At 30.5% G+C, this 25,021-nt stretch overlaps 1 long non-coding RNA gene and 1 pseudogene across 3 annotated transcripts; both read right to left on the minus strand.

Annotated features, from left to right (window-relative positions):
* Nucleotides 1–6,124: 6,124 nt before the first annotated feature.
* LOC100801667 (nuclear transcription factor Y subunit B-3-like) lies at nt 6,125–12,949 on the minus strand (annotated as a pseudogene).
* A 798-nt stretch (nt 12,950–13,747) lies between these two features.
* LOC102660602 (uncharacterized) lies at nt 13,748–20,757 on the minus strand. Of its 3 annotated transcripts, XR_005890665.1 has the most exons (6): nt 19,723–20,757; nt 19,550–19,650; nt 19,294–19,472; nt 14,979–15,035; nt 14,549–14,790; nt 13,748–14,372 (listed from the first exon to the last, which is right to left on the minus strand). It is a non-coding gene; the product is annotated as an uncharacterized lncRNA (long non-coding RNA). The 3 variants fall into 3 exon arrangements; XR_413543.4 differs by having other exon boundaries at nt 19,550–20,757; XR_005890664.1 differs by having other exon boundaries at nt 19,294–20,757.
* Between the last annotated feature and the right edge of the window lie 4,264 nt (nt 20,758–25,021).

The raw sequence follows: 25,021 nt of genomic DNA on the forward strand, positions 1-25,021 counted from the left end.
AAATTGCATATGGAGGAAAAACCTTGCACATAAGCATCCTTGATCTTAATTTTAAAGTCGAAGGACAATATCAATGGATTCATTATTCAAGATTAATCACAATTCTATACACAATCTGAGTCTAGAAACTTAATTTCATTTTAATTTGGGTAAATTCTTGCCTACAAAAAATAAGTTGAGTGAACTCTTTCTAATTGCAATTACCTGATGTATTGGTTAGACAATATGTCTACACCTTGTGTTAATCTTGTGGTATTATGTTTATAATAAATTTTTATCTTTTGTTGTTTCAAAAACAAAATTCTTAAGCTCCAAATAGATCACTCTAATCCAAATTTGGAATCAAAGTGTAATTTTCATCAATGAAATATAAATTTTTCATTTATAATTCTTTAATAAATCTTATCTGTTAATTCATTTGTAGTAGCATAGCCGAAGCAAAAAACAAATGTATTTAGAGAGAAAGTAATCAACACAAGTGTTTTCCTATCTTGTTTAGGAGATCACCAAACTCTTATTTGAAATAGGAAAAACAAAATATTCAATGAAGTAACTAGAAAATAACTTATGTCAAAATAAAATTAAAATAAAAATTGCAATTCAATTAATAAAAAATCTTGTTTCTGAAACAAACTGTGATGTTAATTGTTCAATACTTTTACAAATCTTTTACTTAAGATAAATATATAAAGTACCTTCCATATATATTAAACTTAAGATGAATGTATAAAGTACAAAAAAAAAAAGGCAACACTTAAATATATGGTACCTTTGTAATTCAAGGTTGTTAGTATTTCCATTGTTGTGTGCAGTGCAATAGCATCTTCATCAATAACCATAACATTCACATTGAAGGGAGACTTATTAATTTTTGAAGGATTGCACATAGTCACCTCACCACCTGTTTTCTAAAATTTTGGTTGAATGAAAGAAAAGTTAATGAAAGAGCTTTTATATATGAATTTCTTTCATTCTCTTTATGGGAAAAAAAATCTTTTTTCAATGAATACAATTAATGTAGTGTCAATTAAAAAAAGTTAAAGAAAGGTAAAGTAGTCATACTTTACGCTCATGCCCACCGAATACTAAATTTCATCAATGCAAGATAATATTTTTGACTGATAATTGCATTAAATATAGCTTTTCATATATTAAATATTATTATATAACTATTCTTTAAAACAAATATTAACTATTGCCCTGGAAGCATCTATTGAGGGAGGGAAAAGAAATTGAAAAAGACTATTTATTATTTAAGTAATTGGAAGCATTTATTAAGGTTATTAAATATTTGTTATTCAATACAGTTTGGACACTTGCTACCTAGATTATTTTATTTCTCTATTTATTTTAAAGAAACTGTGTTTATTTTATTTATACCTATTAAAAATTTCAAGCAACATTAACTCTTTTACTCAAAACAACACTAATTCTACCTATTTTTAAAATATTTTTCATACTAATAAAAATGAGAGATAACTAATTATGAGTATCATATTAAAAAGTTAAAAATAATTTAAATATATAAGAAAATGCTAATTACATATGTATTTTGTATGCTATATATCTTTCAAGATAGATAAATAAAAAGAAACGGTTAAATGAGATTTTAGTTCATTTGGTTGAGTAAAATGTGTGAATTATTATTAATTGGTACATGACTTCTATTCTTAACTATAAAAAATAAAATGAAATGGATGAATAATAAATACCTTATAATTTTTTAAAATTAAACTTAAAAATTGATGATAGCATTTAATACCATTTATTATTTTTCCCAGTTCCTCAATTTTAATTGTCATTTGAAAACTAAATTTGTTTCTATTAGGGTAAATACCATTTTCATCCTTGAATCAGTTAGACGATGATAGATTGATAGTTAAGTCCCTAAAAGATGAAAATTTTTAAAAAATTCCTTGAATTTATAAAAAATACGACAAATTAGTCATATTATTAGTTTTCTCCATTAGCACAAATGGTTATACCTAGGTGGCACTCTTGGTGATGGTGTGATAATTGATGATTGCCGCATGTTATCCACATGGTTGCCATGTGTGATTTACATGACTTCCATGTGTCAAAATATTGACTTTTTATTTGGTCTTTTAACTTAGTATCTTATTGTCATTTTAGTCCCTAAATTTAACCACTTATTGACATTTTAGTTCTTGAACTTAACATATACTGTCATTTTGGTCCCTGAAAACACTTTTAAATTAAGTCTCATGTTGCATGAAATTATTAGCACAAACATTACCATATTTCCTCACATATGTTCTTTTTGCAATTTTGTCATTTTAAACTATACTATAATATGAAACTAATTTATGAGTGTTAAATCTAGGACATTAGACCCAAAATATGAGTTCTTATCTTATATGAGTGCTAATTTATGAGTGCTAACAAGATTCTACAAGGTTCTAAACCAAATATTCTATCCAGATCAAGTTATTATCTTATATATTATTAACATGTGTAGAATATTATATTATTTAACTAATCTATTTTGTAGTTTTCAGGGGCGAAAATAAAGTATATGTTAAGACATTATAAAAATAAAAGTGTTAGAACCATGTTCTTGTTTAGTAGTTTTCACATGTTGTTCAATGACATAGACATTACATGTTACATATTATAAGTTAAAAATATACGACCTACAAATTAAATTGAATATAAAATATAGTTCACCCATTATATTCTCAATGGAAAAAAATAGTTATCGTCTATCATGTTGGAGTATACAATGTATACGACCTACAAAATTGATTATGATGAAATATAGTTCACTCATTATATTAGTTATATTGTAGTATAGAAAATAAAAGAAAATAATAAAAGGTGAAAAACAAAAAATATCTAATTCCATCTTAAATTTTCGTTAAATAAAATGATCCATGTTCTCTTTGTTTTTAATTTTCTCCTAAATTAAATAAATATACTGACTTTTAAAATAAATTATTTGTTAGTATCTATATATTTGCTCAAATACACGTTTTTTATTTGATTTTATTGAAAAACTAAATTATTTTAGGCTTAATTGAAAAAATAGTCCCCTTATTTATCCCAACTCACTAAATTGGTCCCCTCTCATTTGATTAACTAATTTAGTCTCCCATTTTTTTGTCCAATTCGGTTATTTGAGTTCTCAATCCCAAAATTAGACATTGACGGTTAATAGGTAACATTAACTGCTACGTGTGTCATAATTCTATTGGACATTAAAATGGTGTATGAAAATTAATGTCCAGTAGGATTATGACACGTGACTGTCAACGTTATCCATAAACAGTTAACGTCCAATTTTTGTTGGATCAAGTGGTCTCAGAATAATTAAGAGGAGGGTGAATTAATTATTAATGTACCTTGACTAATTAAAACTTATCCTTCTTAATGCTACTAGATTCAATTAGACTTTTACTACCAAGTTAAGAAAGTAAAGAGCAGTAATTGAAACTTAACAAAAAGTAAAAATGATAATTAAAAGTGCACAGCGGAAATTAAAGAGTATAGGGAAGAAGAAGACAAACACAAGAATTTTATTCAAAACTTGTCATTGGTAATCGATTACCATAACCATGTAATCGATTACACAAAGCATTTTATAAAAAGATGTGACTCTTCACAATTGAATTTGAATTTCAACGTTCAGATACACTGGTAATCGATTACCAATATATATATTGTAATCGATTACACCATTTAGAAATCATTTGGAACATTGCAAATTCAGTTAAAACTTTTTGAAATCAAATTTTATCACTGGTAATCGATTACAGGAAACAGGTAATCAATTACCAGAGAGTAAATACTCTGGTAACTTAGAAAAATTTGAGAAAACTCTTTTTGTAAAACAAAATTGTGCTATGTTTGGTTTTGGAAAAATCTTTTTCAATACTTCCCTTGTGAAGTCTTGACTTGTTGCTTCTTGGTTTCTTCTCTTGAATCTTAAATTTATCTTCTCTTGAATCTTGATTCTTCTTGATGTCTTTTCTTTAATCTTGAAATTAATCTTGATCTTGAACTTGTTGACTCAATCTTGACATCATTCTTTTGGGATTTTTGTCATCATCAAAACTACTTGAATCATACTTGATTCATCATCATGAAGCTTGCTTCTACAATTTTGAGATTGGGGACTCAAATGACCAGATTGAAAAAAAACGAGGGACTCAATTGGTGAACTAAATTGGAGGGGGGCTGATTTAGTGAGTTGGAATAAATAAGGGGACTATTTTTGTAATTAAACCTTTAATTTTCATATGTTTATTTATTCTCAATTTAGTTATATTGTTAATTTTCAGTGTTATGATGTTATTTGCCAAAAAATTAACTTAATAAAATATAATAAATAAATTAATAGTGATTACAAATAAAATAAAATATTTTTTATTTTTATACTTGATAATTATTTTTCATTTAATTTTCATCATCATAAATCATTGTTATCACTATAAACAATGTCATTTATTATCATTACGCTAATAATTTATATTTAGTATAACATTTAATTAAAAATTCAAAAGTGCTTTCAGTGATTAAAATGACAATATGTGTTAAGTCCATAGACCAAAATGATTAAATTCAGAAACTAAAATGATTACAAGTCTCTAAGTTCAAAGACTATATTAAAAAGTCAACTTTTTGAAACATAGTAAGTCAGGTAGATAACACGTGGCAACATGTATATGACACATGATAACCTTCTATTGTTATGTCATCACAAGTCAATGGAATTCTAAAGCTAAACCTAATTTGTCACACTTTTTGCAAATTTAGAGATAAAATTTAAATTTTTCATCTTTTAGAGACTTGATTGTGAATGTCAAACAAATTCAAAAATGAAAATAAATATTTACCCTATTATTAGTTATTAATCATTTCAAGAATTTGAGATAATATTAATAAATATTTGACCAATTATATTTATATTTTTAAATAGTTCTTAGATTATTTTATACATTTATCATAAATGATAGAAAAAGATTAATAGTGGGAATTAATTAACAGTTTATTATGTTTTTAGTTACTAAATGTTTTGGATTTTTTTAGTTTCTAAATTTTTTATTTTTATTTTTAATTCATAATTTTTTTCCTGATCTCACTTTTAGTTCTTTTAAAGGACTAAAACTAATGATAAAAAAATTAACTAAAAGTAAGGAAAAAAAATATGTTAAAGGACTAAAAGAAGATAAAAAGAGTTAAAATATTAAAAACAAATAGAAAATATTAGGGACTAAAATAAAAATTTCTTATTTAAGAAATAAAAAGATAATAAATCATTAATTAATAATATCAACACATAAATAGAAGGAATAATTAATGACACGTTAGAAGGATGATAAAAAATTTCAAACAAATTAATAAAATATCCATCATATTGCTTAATATGTATATTATTACCAAAATGGTCAATCAAAACGAAATGAACAAGCAATTTTTAAATTTTTTAAAGTGAACTTATCTAAAAATGGTGCTATTCAAATGATGTCATTCAAGCATTTAGTTTTTTATCCTTCTTTATATATAACTAGTTTGTAACCTGTGCGTACGCACGGATTGTTCGATTTTTTTATCCAGCAAGTATTGTAATTTTTTTATTGCATGGTTTCATTGCTCATCTTTCTTGTAAGGTATTCACCACTTGAGCCATAGAAGATGTTTTTTTGACCAATAGGTACATAAACACATATTACATTTTGTCCCTGTTGGTTGAGAATAGTATATGATGGTCTGTACTCAACATAGTGAACAATTATGGCTATGCAAGAGATATCTTCTATTGCATGATAATAATAATAATAATAATAATAATAATAATAATAATAATAATAATAATATTAATATTAATATTAATAACAATAATAATAATAATAATAATAATTAGAAATGAAGGACATAGATATATGATATGCACATAACAAAGGAAACTAACAACATATCAACCTCAATAGGAAAGAAGAAATTTTGACTATAATTTGTTGTCACTCATAAATATAAAGGGAAATAATTAAAATACATTGAACAAACATGAGCAGTTGATTAATCATCATCCTACATAATTTGTCATCAAATAAAATAGAACACAACCCAGTGTTTTGTATTGAAAAATAAAAAATCAAACACATAAAATTAATAAACTATATAGCAAAATTTATAGTGTTGGAAATGGAATCTATACTACTACAAAATTGGCATTCTACATCAGTTAAAATGGTGTTTTTACATCGGTTTTCACGCGTCATTGTAGCCAGTGTCGTTGAAGCAGCTGCGTCTTTCTACATTGGTTGGACGACCATCTTAGATTGAGACGGTTCAAAGACGGGTCTAGAACCACACCTATCTTTGAATTGTGACTATTCTACATCGGTTGTCAGGACAACCGATTTAGAATGTCCAGTGTTCTACATCGGTTTCGGCTCTAAAATGTCATAGATTGTCATCCATGGTAAAACATTCTACATCGGTTTTGCGTAATAACTGATGTAGAATGTCAACCAATTCTACATCGGTTTATTTAATAACCGATGTAGAATTATTGATTTTTTTTTAAATTTTCTTTTTCTACATGAATGGCAATAACAATGCAAATATAATTAAATTTTCCAGAATTGAAAGACGTATACAAGACACAAACCACACATTCACATAGACAAAAGCACACATTGATAAAATCTTTGATGACGGAAAGAAAAACAAAATAACAAAACTAACGAACATGATAAATAATAGGCCATACATTTATGAAAACAACAAACCGGATAGAGAGGAATAAACGACAAACATTTCATGCTCTAGTTAAGATCAAAAGCAAATTTTAATCACTTCCTACCACGCTAAACTGAATTTAGGGCCTATTAGAGACTCAAGCTCCCCATTTAAGAATTAATATCAACATTCCATTGAAGTTCCAAATTTTAAATTTGTTTTCTATGTTACTGAAATCTTGATACCCATAGCATTAAAAAGGATATTCCAAACACACGCAAAGATAAGGGATTGGAATATCCCAGGACAAAGTGAAGAAATATAAGCAAGTCAGGAAATAAAGGAGTAAACTGTAATGGTAAATATGAAGTATAAATGGAAGGTATTAGTCATTATAGATAATCTCCTCATCTCTTATACCTACAAACTATGAGTTATCTTTTATAGAACATTTTAATTGTAGTACTTAATCTAAATTCATAGGGCCGAGACCCAGAGAAGATTCTTAGATAATTCCTTGGTATTTTAAGAGTTCTCAAAATGTGCATTGGTTAAGAATACTATAGTATTATTTACCATGTTTTCACATCTTAGATTGAAGGACAGTTCTACAAGAAATGTTGCCACATAACACTGGCTATTTTTTTTAACAAAAACCAAATTTAACCAATTACATAGCTTTTAGGGGAGCAAATGAAAAAGAATGACTGAGACCTCCAACAAGAGTATATATAGTTGTGGCACCATAGAATTTACTCATCAAGGAAAAGAAAAAATATATATAATTAAAAAAAGAAGACACCTCCTAGGTCATTGAGCTACTGCACTTGTAAAAATGGACAAGGAAACTTACCACTAAAATTCCCTCTAGAAGAGATGATTTAAGCTTGCAGACTTCATCACTAATTGTGAAATTGGTTGATTCATTCCCGACTGTACTTTCTACTACCAATCTTTGCAGATCCCTGTAAGAAATGAGGTTATTCAACTTATTGGGAGTTGAACCATTCACTATAGCAGGAACTTTGAAAATAACATTGGAGAAAAGTATAACTTAATAACCGAAAATCTACATCCTCAAACATATCCAAAGACAACATAACGACATAATTAACATTAGTAACATTGGCTAAATTTAACCAAAAATGAGTTACAAGGTGAGACTCAAATGTAGAGTAGTTACTAGTTAGTATTGAATAAATTATAAAGAAACGAAGGAAACAAAAAGATTAATATTGAACTTGAAGTGTTGGAAAAATAATTCAATGCGATCATGATAAGTAGTTAATTACAATGAACTTTATACACGAGCTCGTGCAAAAAGCTGGTTATAAAATATTTCATTCATTCAATTCATGATACCAACAGCTGAATAACAAAATTTAAAATTAATCATAAATAACTACATCAGAGAAAGAGATATAAGAGGTAATTAATGTGAGTGAAAGAGAGATATAGAAAGAAATAAGAGGTATTGATGGGATGTTTTAAAAAAGTGAGTGTTCAAATATCGTTGTCCTTCCTTTCACCAAAAAAATTATTTCCTCCACTTGTGCCCGTTATGTTCTAGTACAACACGTTCTTGATTTGGATCCCGGATTTCTTCGATAGCTACACCAAAAAATCATTAGATACATACGAAAATCAGTAGTGAAATATGTATATGCATGTTGGTTCCAAAAAAAGAAAGAAAAAAAGATGTTTATATATATATATATATATATATATATATTAATTTACCATTTTTTTGCATGGCTTCTTTTTCTTGTCACAATAATTCTGATTAATTATTATGGAGTTGGTGACATTGTCCGCATTTCTATGTTCTGAAACTGGATGTTGCTAGCACTTCCATTTCAGTATGACTGAATTTTTTTTTTTACCAATATTGGTATAATTTTTTTTAAAATTATTTAATTAGTTATAAAAATGAGAAAATAATTAAAACAAGAGTACGTACATGCATCTAAAAATCAGAAAATAATTAAAGGGTACATATATCATAATTCTACTAAAAACTATATTTATACTAATTAAATAATTAAAAAACAAGAGTACGTACATGCATCTAAAACATGACTACTAATTAAATAACTATATTTCATTTTAAAACTATAAAAATGAGAAAATAATTAAAAGGTACAGATATCATAATTCTACTAAAAAACAAGAGTACCTACATGCATCTAAAAAATAGTATATTTCAACAATTAAACACCATAACAAGTTTTAGGCTTGTAGTCATACTTGAGATGTATATCTAGAAAAAGAATAACAGAAAACATCTAACAGTGTGATCGGAATAAATAAATTATTATACAAGCCAACCTTTGTTGTTGAAAACTCTAAGCCCAATGCAAAGAGCAAAAAGATGACACCAAATTAAGCAACTGTCTCAACCTGCAAGGAATGAACACAATATGTGAAATTACTAGGAGATAAAATAGATGACATTTAAATGATAACTTCATTTCAGTATGACTGACAATTATAACTTCATTTCAGCATTTCAAATTACATTATGGTTGACAATTATAAGCCTGTCTGTTTCTTTGTCGGAAATAGAATTTAGGATATATATATATACCGTAATTATAACTTTCTTTGCATGCATGGGCATAAAAACTCATTACAAACTCATTATCATAATTGTTATATGTTTAAAGAATTTTGGTCAGAATTAAGAGGATTTTCATAAGGAATTAATCAAAGATCTGCTAATAATCATTAGCTCCAACCAAACATGCCATAAAGAGAAAAAAAAATGGGTCAATTTAGAAAGTGGAGTTCATGTTTTCAAGCAAGGCTGCTAAGAAGAAACCTGTGTTAAATTTAATGATAAAGCATCTCAAAGTCACTCAAAGAAATTGGTAATTGATGAACCTTTACAACCAAGTACAGACACCAGATAACTTCTATTACTACAGCAAAACATATAGCGTCAGACTTAAAGGGTGCTCATTGGCACCTCAAGATCAATTAGTGAATCATGTATAATAACTACATGTCTTCAAGTACATTTTTTTTTCTTTTTGTTTCTAACAAGTGAAATGTGAGTACCCGACCAATAAGTACAAAAATGCAAGCAAAAAAGCATTAATAGCCAAAGTTCAAAATCTAGATCAAATCAGAAACAAGTGAAAAAACCAACAGGATAGGTAAATAGATAAACCTTTTGTTTATAATATATGCCTGAAACAAAAATGTTAGGAACCGTGGATAAGTGTTTTAAGGTTTAAAACCATAGGCCCAAAACTAAAAAAGCATCAAAGCCAGGCGAAACTCTTGCATTCCTTCTATTCTTGTCTGATAAATATATAATTAGTATTGCTGCCATTTTTCTCAACCTTTTAGAAAGGTTTTCCCTCCCCAATTGTGGTAACAATAGTTGATATAAATGCCTTGAGAACATCAGACATTATGTAAAATAAATAGCAAATCTCTGCTTCTTTACTTCAAGTGACTACTAATTTTCTCTTTGTGCCAATAACTATATAGATAAAAGGTGAAAAAATGTATACGATTATACTGCCATACTCTCACTAACCTCGTTTTGACTATCTCCACTGAAAGATGCCCCATCACAGTACCGTACTTTAACTCTGTTCCAGTTAAAGAAATCTGTGCACACAAGAAAATATACTCAAAAAAGAGAACACACAAGACTAGAGTAAGCATATCATGTAATCTCCAGAAGTGAATAAAGCAAGCATGCATAAACAGATTAATAGCCTATGAAAATATATATATTAATCCAGATGCATCATCAGACATTTCATATTTCATTTCACTAAACAAGTAATAAAAGATTCAAAAGATGAAAAAATCATCAAGTGCATTCTTCTTTACACCACTATAGTACCATTATCTTTACCACCTACAGGACAAATGCAATAAAGATAAGACCATAAATCTAACCATAGATTTACAACACATAAAATAAGCATACATGCTTCAAAGCAATATGTTGCTTTAAGCTGTGAAAACACTAGGTTGCTCAAATGAGTGATGACTCAACATTAATGTTTGCATAGATACAAAGCCTAATGCTGAAGCACATGTATATTGGATAGGCTATATAAAGCTATCAGATCATACAATCGAAAGAATATAAATATTATCATCAAAAGTAAATTTTGATGCACTAGAAATGGTTTTTAAAAGGATAAAAATATCCCAAAACAGACAAGACACTAGTAAGCACAAATAAATTTGTGGAACAAAATAGTTACCAGGTACAAGCCTCCATTACCAATTAGCATGATTAATAGTGGTTCATATAGTTACTAGCCAACTTGTTCATATGTTTGTCATTCTAATTTTGCAGTACATGTTGAATCACATACGAGTCTTTTACCTAGAGAAATTTCTTGAACAATTGTTGGAATAGTAATGCCAGAGTATGAATTGCCACCAATGTAAACATCAGTTGATAAAAAATTTGGATGTTCAATCAACCACTACAAACATTTAAGCATGATTGTCACAATTTAATTGACCAACAGATTTAACTACAAGGAAAACTGAAATCATCAGATTGTGAAATAAAAACAATAAAATTTGGAGGAACACCTTCCTAAGAAATTGAAGGACTTGGTGAACTAGTATCCAGTCCTTCGTTGAGTAGCAAACTTCGTTGTGGCATAAGTGAAGCCCGTGGAAACAGCCAAGTCTACAAATATAATGCTACTAACCTACCAAAAATAGTTATGGTAAATACCAGTAAATAAGCATAACATAATCAGCGGAAAAAAAAAAACAATAAAAGCTAAAAATATCGATTTCAGCCAACAAAATATTAGATGCATACAAGGCACCTTTGTCCATGAGTGTGGCCTCAAGACCAAATTGGGCAGGCTCCCATTGTACTCCTCATATTAAAATGCAAGTGGACCTGCAACATGCAAATAGAGTAAAATTTCTAAGTCTGAGCTCTTGTTACTTGGTACATACATAAGTATGGAGCAAAAGTAAAATTTGGAAACAGAGTTGGTATTACCTATTTCAATGACAAGGCCAGAGAAAGCTGAGCAACCAGGGCCACTAGTGAGCCAAAGCATGAGAGGATTCTCCTTTGGATTGTTCTCTGACTCATGAGAGGATCCTCCTTTGGAACAAAATAGTTACTAGGTATCAACTACCGGAATGAAGAAAATAAATTTAAAAAAATTAATTGGCAATATATGAACTACTATTAATTGCATAAGGTTGACAATTAATCATGCTAATATATTTTTTTTCATAGCCTGAAACATGAGAAGATCCAAGTCATGCATACCATTGTGCTTACCAAAAGAACAAAGATGTTGCTATGTACATAACATGGTCATGTCACTTAAAAGGGGAAAAATTTCAGAAGAATACACTTACACTCGAGGGCACACAAAGAACTATGCCAAGAACAACATCAGTATGCAGCTCCAGCTACTGAACTGAGTCCAGTGAGGTTAGATTCTTACTCTCAAGTTCTCATTTCAAGCTTTTCATCAACATATAAAGAAGCAAAACAACACAAAATAAAAAAGAATAAGAAGAAATTTATTCCCTCAAAATCTCAAATAAAAAAAATAAAAACAAAATTAGGTACCAGAGATAGCCATGGTGAATCCACAACCACCACCGCAGACATCCTTCCAAGAGTAACCAAAGGGCGGAACCCTAACGAGAACCAGCGTCAACAGTGGCATCCTATGCGGCAGAGCTCTGGGAAGGTAACCCCACATTTTGATCCTTGGTAAGGAAGGGTGTGAGAGTTTCTGGGAAGGGAGCCGCAGTCTTCTCTCCTTCCATTTCTTGGAAGCGCTAGAGGTAGCCTTTGAGAGGCTCCACATAGTCCTCGAAGCCTAGAGTGGTCATCGCCCAGAGCAGGTCGTCGCCGTTGATCACCTTGCGCTTCTCGCGCTGGCACTTGTCGGAGGCCTCGTCGATGATGAAGCTGATGAACTCTGACACGCACTCCTGCACCGTCTCCTTTGCGTACTTCAAGATCTTCGCGTTTGCCAGCAGCGCCTTCTTCATGATGCGGCTCACGTTCGCGATCGGGAGAAACCGGTCCAGCTCCCGTGGCAACACCTTGCCCCCCTTACCGCTGTTGTGTGCGCCACCAGAGTCGTTGTCAGAATCCGCCATTGACTAACGAAAAAATCAAAGGGGCGATGACAAAGATGAAAACGAAACAAAGGCACGAGAAGCGGAATCGATGGAGATTGGAACAAACAAAGGCACGAGAAGCAAAATGGCAGAGTTTATGAGATCTGAATTTAATTTTCAACTTAAAATCAAAGACGGTTAAATAAAAGCCCGTCCTAGTAACCTCCAAATCAAATACGGATTTTCAAAAATCGTCGTTATCGTATTTAAAAAGTTATACTTAATTTAAAAAATGTCACTGGATAATTTTCTACATCGGTTTTCAATAACCGACTTAAATTTGATGTCATGGAAACATGCTTTTTTAGTAGTGCTAGATTTGCTAATTTAATCCATATAGAAGTAGGAATCAGTGAGAAATTAATTAAAAAATGAATTCTTAATTAATAGTAATATAAAAGATTTTATTTAGAAGAGAATATCTATTATAATAGATTATATCTATAACCTGTGCGTATGCACGGGTCGTTTGCAACTTATTTATTTGTTTTGCAATCTAGAAATAAAATGAAAGAAAGTATGAAAATTAAGATAGATTTAACATCGATACATGCACGGGTTGTTTCTTAAATTACTTTGTGAGTTTTTTTAATTGCAATATAGACTTAAAATTAAATTTAGAAATAGGTGAATATTGTTTGAAATGAAATATAAGTAGCTTTTTAAAAAGCATAAATGTTTGAGAAAGGAAGTAACAAAATGAATAAAAACTAGTGGAATGAATAACAAATGAATTAGACTAATTAAGTGGGAGAAATGTTACACAGTAATTAGCCCTAAAAATGTGGAATCACGGGTAATTTGTTGAAATTGTTCCTTGTAGTTGTTTGCTCTATGAGATATTGGGTTTATAACCCACAACACTAGGCATCACGAGAGGGAAAAGGAAGGAACAAAGTAAAAATCGCAAAAAATAAAAATCGAAAAAACCGCAAAAAAGATACTCTGAGGTGGAGAGCTTGCATGCAAATCTCGATAATTAAGCACTGAGGAAAATGCATAAAAATTATAGCTTACCTTGTAGACTATCCCGTAAAACTCTGAACAATATCAGAAATATGAGTTTAAGGAAAAAATAGCAATGAAGCATCCAAAAAAACCACAAAAAATCAGACAAAAAAATGTTCATAACCATTAGAAGTTCAGCGTAAAGGGGAAGAAATTGTTTCATACCCTAAGGTATTTGACTAACAAAATTAAGCAAAATATAAATCAAGCCAAAACCCAAAAAAATATAGTTGTCTGTGGGATGGTCTTCAACTGGAAAGGGTGTCATCCCATATGACTTCTTTCCTATATAGCAATTCCCACGCATGTTCGTCAAACTTGAAGAAGAAGACAACTTCATCTCCAGGCATTAAGTTATTTTCAAACAGGTATTGAAACCATGGTTCCGCAAGGGATGGCAGACCATCATGAATGGTGATCTGCCACTGGTTATGTCTACCATAACCACAGTGGACAAAAATATTTTTTTTTTAGCCAAACAAAAAATTTGAAGCAGCTGCTGGAAGAACCTACAGCCAAATTATAATAGCAATTAAAGGACAATTTTTTTTAATTAGCAGGCAATGTTATCCGAATATAAGGAATATAAAGTACAATTATTTTGCTAATAGTTTTGTTTGAGTGTGTTTAAGAAAAGTTGGCACAAAAAACCAACAACATAATTGAGTGGGTTAGAAACTCCTACCAAAGGCTAGTTGTGTTGCACCATGTCTTGTGTGACATCATTTGTAAAGACGTACCTTCTGGTTGTAACCCCTGACCTTCTCGTTGATTGCCCATGGATAGGTCCCATGACATCAACCTCGAAAGATGTATTTTTTTCGGGAGCAAAAAACTAGATAATGACACTGTCGTTAATGTTGTGGGCTCTCCTAAACTCTTTCAGACCATCAGCAAAAAAAATAGCGGTTGCCATATTTCCGCATCCTAACAAAATGTGTGCTTCCATTATAGTAAAATAAAACATAAATTGGGTAATATGGCCTCCACTGTCTATGGTAAGACAAAGGGACCTCAATGACGTTTTGCAAGGAAACTTGTAAAGAATAGAAAAGTTTTTTTTTTGTATGTGGAAAAAGGAAAATGGGAAAATAGTTGGGATAGTGAATGCTGACCTTGCCAACACGAAATGCCGCTAAAAATCGGGTTTTCACCATCCAATGGGAGGGGCCCTATAGCACAATATATAATGTAATTAGTAAGAGAACAAAATATGAAGGAATTTATAAAAAAACTGAACAGAAACATGCACCCCCAAAAACGGGGTAAATGAGAAAACATTGGGTGCAGTCATGTCTGTGGTGTAAAGAGGATGATATACATGTAAGGAAGAATTCTCCAGTAATAGTAATGTAAAAAAGATTAATGATAGAGGAAAAGAAGAAATATATGAAGGACCATACTGGAACAGATAGTCATAAGGTTAAGATGAAGTCTGGTAAACTGAAAGAAACTTACAGCAATAGAGGTATATACGGAGGTACTCATTGTGACACCCTCTACCCCACACATATATGTACTAATAATAAAAGAAATAATTAAAAAAATTAAACTTAATTCAAGATTTTAAAACATATTTAAATACAAGTCTTTCAAGAGGGTAGGAGGCTCACATTCACGTTTCTAACATCATCATAAAACTTTTCTAAATAAATAATAAATTCACTTCGACTTAAACAAGACCGTCTATAAAACCCTATACCCCAATGCCACATCCTATCAGAGCGTTGTGTCCCGACGTCCTTCAGCACATGGTTCCTTAAAGCAATTCACGTAGTCATCTGCTCCCCCGAACACAAAGTTCAAGATCATCACAAGATCCAAACACAAACAACACACGGGGAGTGAGTTATCACATCCTAACTAATAGAGAAACAAGACAACTAGATATACATATCATATAAACCAAATAAAACTTAGTTACACGTAATTCACGTAATTCCACCACTTTGTCATTCAAAGTTCACTTTTCAATCATCAATCACATTACACAAGAATCACACGCCCTGATCGAGACATAATAACACATCAATTTCATAATAAACAATTAGCAAGCGCATGAGACAGTTATGCTAAGACTCAAGCCTATATGCAATGTGGTACCATGTCAGTGAAAAACCACCCTGGGGCGCTTAGGAGTACATAACAAGACACACCAAACAATGGGTTTGTCAGGTCACTCTCACTAAGTAAGATCATAGGGAGACCAATCAGGGTCACGATGTTTTGCGAGAATGCTCCAACTATATGGGATCAGCATAGGCTTAAAGGAGCACTCAAACCCGGTGACCCCCAAGGCCTACACTCCGAAGAGTCCGTCAGGGCCTCTCCCTCCTGATTCAGGTCCAACCCCTAAAATCATTTTAGCACACAGACACTGCTCGTGAATTATACAATACCAATGACCTCACACTCGTGTGTTAAACACGTACAACATATTGCGCTACAATTTAACACTGGTTCCTAAATAGGAAACCTACATTTTCTCTTTAACACTGCGCATTTACACTTTTCTCAAGATAACACTGGTCGGGTTATTGTACAATTCACAGCTTACAACACAAATAATGTCACATCAAGAGTTAATCACACACTTATTCACAACCAAAACTCATTCACAATTTCACATCTCATAAAGTCACAATCCACCATCACATGTTTTCACGTATCTCACAATTCAACACATGTTCTACTTTACACTTTTACTCAATCTCAATAACAATATTATAATCTCAAGGCATCATATTATTCCATAATTCATCACATATTTCATTTATAAACACTGCTCATGAATTATACAATACCATGACCTCACACTCATGTTTCAAACATGTTTAACACAATTGCGCTACAATTTAACACTGATTCCTAACTAGGAACCCACACTTTCTCTTCAACACTGCGCATAAACAATTTTCTCAATTTCAACACTGGTCGGGTTATTGTATAATTCACAACTCATAACTCAATACACATGTATCTCAAATCTAAACATAGTATTCTCAAACTCCAACACTTGAATAATTTTTGGAATCACACAATAACAACACTACAACATTATTTACATAAAATATTAATATAAATAAATATATAACTAAATCTATATATATATATAAATCCAGCAACGTATATCATATTTGATCATGAATTTTAAGAAAGTTTTCAATGTACCAATTCTAAATAATTATATAAACACTTTCTCATATATATAAGTATACATGAATTCATTTATATATATATATATATATATATATATATATATATATATATATATATATAAAATCTAAGAATACAACACATAGTCTATTAGAATTCTTTTCTCAATTTCAAATATAATATCAATTTTAAACTATAAAAAAAACTAAAAAGCATGAATAGGGGAAAAATACAAACTCAATATCTCCTTACTTAATTTCATCAACTACGGTTCACACTCAACACAAGAGCACATTAATTTCACAAAAATTTCTCATTGGAACATCAAATGATTCATCAAACATATATAATTTATATATAACTCATAGTTATAATTATAAGGATAAAGTAAAAATTATAGAAACACCCCAAAACTCATTCCAATTGATATCTCTAAGGATCCCTACACATATTCTCATTCCCAATTGTGAATAACTCATCCCTTACCTCTAAGCGATAGTAACATCTCTAACGATTCCCTGAGATTCCTTAAGTTATTCCTCCGACTGCTCGGATAGAATTCTCAAACGTCAGAGAGACGGAGAAGAGATTGAAACCTCCACTTGTACTGTCTTCATGCGATTTCTTTTTCTCCCTCCACGAATATTATCTCAAAAATCCCAACGGTGAAAGTGTGCAAAATTGAATTTCGAAAAACATATCCAAATTTCATGAAAATCCAACGGTTAACGAAACCGGGATTGTAGTTTTACCGATACAATTTTGGGTTTCTGCGGGAAATTAAAATGCTACAATGCCAAGGGTTTTCCTCTAATCTCAGATATGATTTTGAAATTCCCAACGGTGAGAATGTTCAAAATTGGGTTGCAAACGTGGTACTCAAATTTCACGATGATCCAACGGTGAACGAGTCCGAGATCATCATTTTTCTGAGACAGGTTTGGTGGGCTGCGGGAAAAAGAAAGGGTTTTGAGAGAAGGAAAAAAACGAAAATGAAGCCAAAAAGAGGTACCTGACTTAACATAACTATTTATACCTAGGGTATTCAGCCTATTATTTGCTTTATATTTATTTATTTTATAAAAACAAACTATTTTATTTTCTATCAAACAAATAAATGAAATACCCTTTTTATTTTCTCTCAAATCATTATTTTAATTAATAATTATATCTCCTTATTTATTTATTTATAAAATCTCATCATTTTTCTAAAACTATATTTATTTATAAATAACAATCTTTTTTAATCTAGATTACAAAAATTTGGATGTTACACTCATGTTGCCATGTGGAAGTTTAAGGTGTCAAGCAAATGGAAGGAGTTACAATGAATATAGTAAATATAAATATATGGCAGTGATTATTGGAAATATTAGCGGTGAATAGTTGCAATGAATAGTTAATAATGTTTGTTTTGTATTTGTCTTTTACGCTTCCCTAAATTGTGTATATCCAATCTGTATATATTTATGATTAGACATAATGGATGGTAGCATTGGGAATCAAAAGTCGTCAATTATGTAGGATAATAAGTAAATGGATTGTGATCTGAGATACACAATAATTACCGTGTACTATTATATGTACAGAAACTATGCAGAAACCAATGCAAATAAAAATTGCAAAGTAAAGCTCGATCAATTAAAATCCCTGAGGAATGGAAAGACTTAATAAGAAGGGTAAACAAAAGCACAACAATGATGAAGATTTTTTGAAAATAAAAGCTAACAAGAAATTGTTGAAAACAAAAAACTGGGCCCCCCAAAAGAACAAAGCACGGAAATTAGCAAAACACGAAAAAAAAAACCTATAAAATAAGGAAAAAAATGAAACACAACCATGCACAATATAAACAAAAGCAAACTCAACCATGGACAACAAAAACAAAAGCAAACTCAACCATGCACAATATAAACAAAAGCAAACCGTAAACCACGAAAGTTAGAAAAACATAACCTTTACTTTTTGCAACCAAGCGGAGAAACCGAGTAAAAGCAAACTGAAATGGGAAAATGGCCTGGTCACATATGTATATTTCATGTTCACTATGTTACAAATATGGAGCCTTTGTTGCGTGAACACTCAATGGCTATCACAAAAGACAAACAAAAGCAGTACAACCAAATGTCTAATTTAGGATAAAAGAACACAATTGTAAGGGACTATATAATAATAATGATAAACAATATAAGTAATAACCTGCAACAAAACAAAAAGATAAGATAAAAACATAAAAATAAGATTGCAAAATAAATCCGCAGAAATGAATACTACCTGGAAGTCAACAAAAAGTTCATTGAATGGCTTGGACAACCTAACTATGGGCCCAGAAACTCTCGACTCTCCTCTTGGAAGGAGTTTGACATTCAGAGGGTGACCAAAGTCATAATCAGAACGCAACTTCTCTGCTAAGGCAGAAAAGTTGTCAAAATCCTCTAAAGAAAAACTCCAACCTGAAAACATAAGAAGATATTATAAACAAATCAATGTGATTTGAAATAAAACAAAAACAAAACAACCGATTACTTACAATAGCGACTTTGTTTTCACCAACAAAAGCAGTAGGCTCATCAGCAAATTTAATTTCAGTTGAAGCAGGACCACTTTGTTTCTTCAAATAGTCAACGATGCCTGCCATTTTAAACATATAAGAGAAAGAAAAACATAATAAAAATGACTGGAAATGAAAGAAAAAAGAGTTACCTTTTCCTCATATTGCACCTCCAGTTGCACATCCACTCAACAAAGCAACAATTTATTTTTTGAACTTGCTTTAAAAAATTGAAATTTAGGGATAAACACTTGTTTTAAAACAAAATAAAAAACTCAGAAACTATAGAAGATCAGAGCCTACATAATAATAATAATAATAATAATAATAATAATGAAACAAAACCAAAATATAAGCATAAGCACATTCCCATGAGTACGAAAAATATAAGCAACTAAAATTTTGATTTCTTAATATCTACAAAAGATGAACCACTTCCCAAATTGCATCCCTTTTTTAAGAAACCCAAAGAAACCAAACACAGAATAACAAAGTGGAATCTTGAAGCATCACAGTTCTGGGTATAAGGTTTCTAAGTCTATTCTATACATGCCTTGAAATGTCATGTATGCCTGTCATTTGTAACATATAAGAGAAAGAAAGACATGTTAAAAATGACTGAAAATGAAAGAAAAAAGAGTTATTTTTTGCTTATATTACACCTCCAGTTGCACATCCACTCAACAAAGCAACAATTTATTTTCTGCACTTGTTATAAAAAATTTAAATTTAGGGATAAACACTTGTTTTAAGACAAAGTAAGTAAGTAAGAAACTATTGAAGACCAGAGCCTACATAATAATAATAATAATAATGAAACAAAACCAAAATATAAGCATAAAGTATGATTGATATCACTATCATCCCAATTCGACATATCATGTGTCGATAAAGTAAAGAAGAGATGAAGAGAGAGGGAAAACGTCGATGAAAAATGAAGACGTAGAGAAGAGAATGATGAATTGAAGAACCTAAACTAACAATATCAAAAAACCAAACAAACCAAAAAGATCAATGCCACCCGCTTTCTCTCTGCCACCGCCATTGCATCTGCCTGCAACCAAGACAAAACTTTAATGTCCAAACTAAGGGAATATGAAACTAATTCACAAAGTTGAGTACTCTGAAGCTCTGAACACAATTGTAAGGGACCATAATAATAATAATAAACAATATAAATAATAACCTATAGCAAACCCAGACAAAACTTTAATGTCCAAACTCCAAACTTCCAAATAAAAAGATGTTGGAAAAATACAGCAACTTGTTGAACTGAATTAGTATATGACATTATCCTTAAGTACCTTCTTTGAAGCATATGGTGTCATATCATTTGATAGAGTGTAGAGCAGACAGAACTCTGGATGTCACGTACATTTTCCCTTAAATAACTCTTCCACAAGCTAACAACACAACCAAGAATAAGATAGATTTACAAATTTATGGGGCAAACAAATAGAAAGATTTTCTTCCGAATAAAAAAGTAAAATGAGTTCTCTTTGTTTATTGTTATAATAATAATAATAATAATAAACAAAATAAATAATAACCTGAAACAAACCCAGACAAAACTTTAATGTCTAAACTAAGGAAAGATGAAATTAGCTCACAAAGTTATGAGTAGTCTGAAGCTCTAAATGCAATTGTAAGGGACCATATAAATAATAATAATAATAATAATAATAAACAACAATATAAATGATAACCTACAACAACAATAATAATATAATAAAATTTTCAAATTTTAAGCTAATCTAATAATAATAATAATAATAATAATAATAATAATAATAATAATAATAATGATAATAATAATAATAATAAAAGAATAAATTGAACAAATAAGTTCTTTAACATGTGACTATTAGGATAGCGGAATATTAATCAAATTAAAACAACAAACTCCCTAGCTACTAAGATGTTTCAGTTCACCCGACTGTCTCTTGCCTACTCATGGATTCAGCGATAGTTCGAAAGGTTGACATATATCGGGAATTCCCGGATCTACGCTTATTAATTCTCCAATCTTATTTAAGTCAATATAGAACTAACTCCTAAGAGTTGCTACTCTGATATCAACATTTCTTTAAATAAATAAAAAATACAAAAAGAGCACCTTTGTAATACATTGAAAATGATATTACTCATCATCAAAATATCACTACACAAAAGAACTAATCACTTTACTAACACATGTTCAAATAGGACTACAATTAGAATCCCTTGCACATGTTTCTCCCCATTTTAATTAACTTCTTAGTCAAAACAGTGAATTAAATTATGAGTGAACTTTCAAAGCTTATCATGGATAGTTTTCAGGGACTTCCAGCAAAATCATTTATCATTTCTAGATCATTTTCAGTTCACAAAACAAACAATAAAGGCTGAAACAGAACATCCAACAAAAGGTCATTTTGTAAGAATAATAACAAATTCATTTCTCACTCAAATAGAACATATTTTATATGGATTTATATGCCCCAAAAGCCTATTTTCATAATATAATTTTAATTTTATAATACAAAGTCTCAGTAAGTCCCAACATTCAATTTTGTGAGACATGTCACAATAGAAATTTTCACAAACACTTCATATGCACAATTTTTAATACCGAACAACATAACAATCATATATATCAAACTTGACCATCGCGTCATTTACTGTGAGTGATGTCATACCGAGCTAGTAATATCAAACAACATAACAATAATATATATCAAACTTTAAATTAAATAGGTATTCAAGAATATCCAAATGCAAAGATATCATACCGAGCTAGTGATCTCATAGACAATGATAGCAGCAACAAAACCTCTATAATACATTGAAAATGATATTACTCATCATCAAAAGATCACTACACAAAAGAACAAATCACTTTACTAACACATGTTCAAATAGGACAACAATTAGAATCCCTTGCACATGTTTCTCCCCATTTTAATTAACTTCTTAGTCAAAATAGTGAATTAAATTATAAGTGAACTTTCAAAGCTTATCATGGATAGTTTTCAAGGACTTCCATCAAAATCATTTACCATTTCTAGATCATTTTCTGTTCACAAAACAAACAATAAAGGCTTAAACAGAACATCCAACAAAAGGTCATTTTGTAAGAATAATAACAAATTCATTTCTCACTCAAATTGAACATATTTTATATGGATTTATATGCCCCAAAAGTCTATTTTCATAATATAATTTTAATTTTATCAAATTCATATGCACAATTTTTAATAATAAACAACATAACATTCATATATATCAAACTTGACTGTCACGTCATTTACCGCGCTAGTGATATCAAACAACATAACAATCATATATATCAAACTTTAAATTAAATAAAGAAACTTAAACCTTGTTAGGTTCCTGAATAAAATATTAAGCATCAAATTTTGATGCTGCAAAAAAAAATGAACAGTAAAACAGTTTCTACACCACCACCAAGCCCACATTGAAAATTTATTTATTGAAAAGAAACTATATAATCAAGCTCAAGCACATACAAACCAACAGTTTTGCAAATTGAAAAATAAAGAAGTTATTATTTCATCCAAAATCCATTAAAAAAATACAAATGGGTTAAATCCAATTAATGGAGGAAAAAAAATTGACATGCAAAAAAGGAGAGCACAAAGCATACTTCGTCGAACAAAAAGAGCTTCAACACCTATTAGCTGGCGAGAATATCACAAAACATAGGGTAACAGCGGATCGAAACCTAGACCAAAAACACAGAAAAACAAAAACTTAACATGCATCAGAACAAGAAGAAAACACGAATGAGAAGAACAGCGGGGAAAGAAAAGCAAAACCTCTTTGCAGTCGAAAAAATGCACTCCAACAAAACCAAGCACGACCGGAACCGAGCTGAAGAATGGACGAAAGTGAACAAAGCCATTCACTAATTCTTCGGCCATAGCAGAAAATACTCGCAGAGAAAAGGAAGGTTAAAAAAAATTAGATACCAAGCTGCCGTGAAAGAAAAAAAAGAGGAAATACTTGAGGTGAGTGTGTTGCGGTCAAAACTCATCCTTAGCAACTTGCGGGCATGGAGCCGGAATCGCCAGCATGAACGAAGAAACAAAATAAATGGAAAAGAGAAGAAGATTCAGGAAGAGAAAGATGGAGAAAGAGAAGATTAAGGGAGAAAACTCAACAGAGAGAAGAAACAGTAATGGAGAAGACACGCACAGTTCCGATTATTAAGCGGAATTAAATGAGCCGTTAAATCCGCCAATCAGGGAGCGACACGTGGCAATGGAAAAAAAAAACTCATCATCAAAAGATTTCTACACAAAAGAACTAATCACTTTACTAACACATGTTCAAATAGGACTACAATTAGAATCCCTTGCACATGTTTCTCCCCATTTTAATTAACTTCTTAGTCAAAACAGTGAATTAAATTATGAGTGAACTTTCAAAGCTTATCATGGATAGTTTTCAGGGACTTCCAGCAAAATCATTTATCATTTCTAGATCATTTTCAGTTCACAAAACAAACAATAAAGGCTGAAACAGAACATCCAACAAAAGGTCATTTTGTAAGAATAATAACAAATTCATTTCTCACTCAAATTGAACATATTTTATATGGATTTATATGCCCCAAAAGTCTATTTTCATAATATAATTTTAATTTTATCAAAAAAAGTCTCAGTAAGTCCCAGCATTCAATTTTGTGACACATGTCACCATAGAAATTTTCACAAACACTTCATATGCACAATTTTTAATACTAAACAACATAACAATCATATATATCAAACTTTAAATTAAATAAAGAAACTTAAACCTTGTTAGGTTCCTGAATAAAATATTAAGCATCAAATTTTGATGTTGCAAAAGAAAAATGAACAGTAAAACAGTTTCTATACCACCACCAAGCCCACATTGAAAATTTATTTATTGAAAAGAAACTATATAATCAAGCTCAAGCACATACAAACCAACAGTTTTGCAAATTCAAAAATAAATAAGTTATTATTACATCTAAAATCCATTAAAAAAATACAAATGGGTTAAATCCAATTAATGGAGGAAAAAATATCGACATGCAAAAAAGGAGAGCATGAAGCATACTTCGTCAAACAAAAAAAGCTTCAACACCTATTAGCTGGCAAGAATCTCACAAAACATAGGGTAACAACGAATCAAAACCTAGACCAAAAACACAGGAAAACGAAAACTTAACATGCATCAGAACAAAAAGAAAACACGAATGAGATGAATAGCAGGGAAAAAAAAGCAAAACCTCGTTTGCAGTCAAAAAAATGCACAACAACAAAACCAAGCACAACCGAAACCGAGCTGAAGAACGGACGAAAGTGAACAAAGCGATTCACAGATTCTTCGGCCATAGCGGAAAATACTCGCAGAGAAAAGGAAGGTTAAAAAAAAATTAGATACCAAGCTACCGTGAAAGAAAAAAAAAGAAAAAATGGA

This window comes from Glycine max, chromosome 3 (genome assembly GCF_000004515.6).
Source record: "Glycine max cultivar Williams 82 chromosome 3, Glycine_max_v4.0, whole genome shotgun sequence".
NCBI lineage: Eukaryota > Viridiplantae > Streptophyta > Magnoliopsida > Fabales > Fabaceae > Glycine > Glycine max.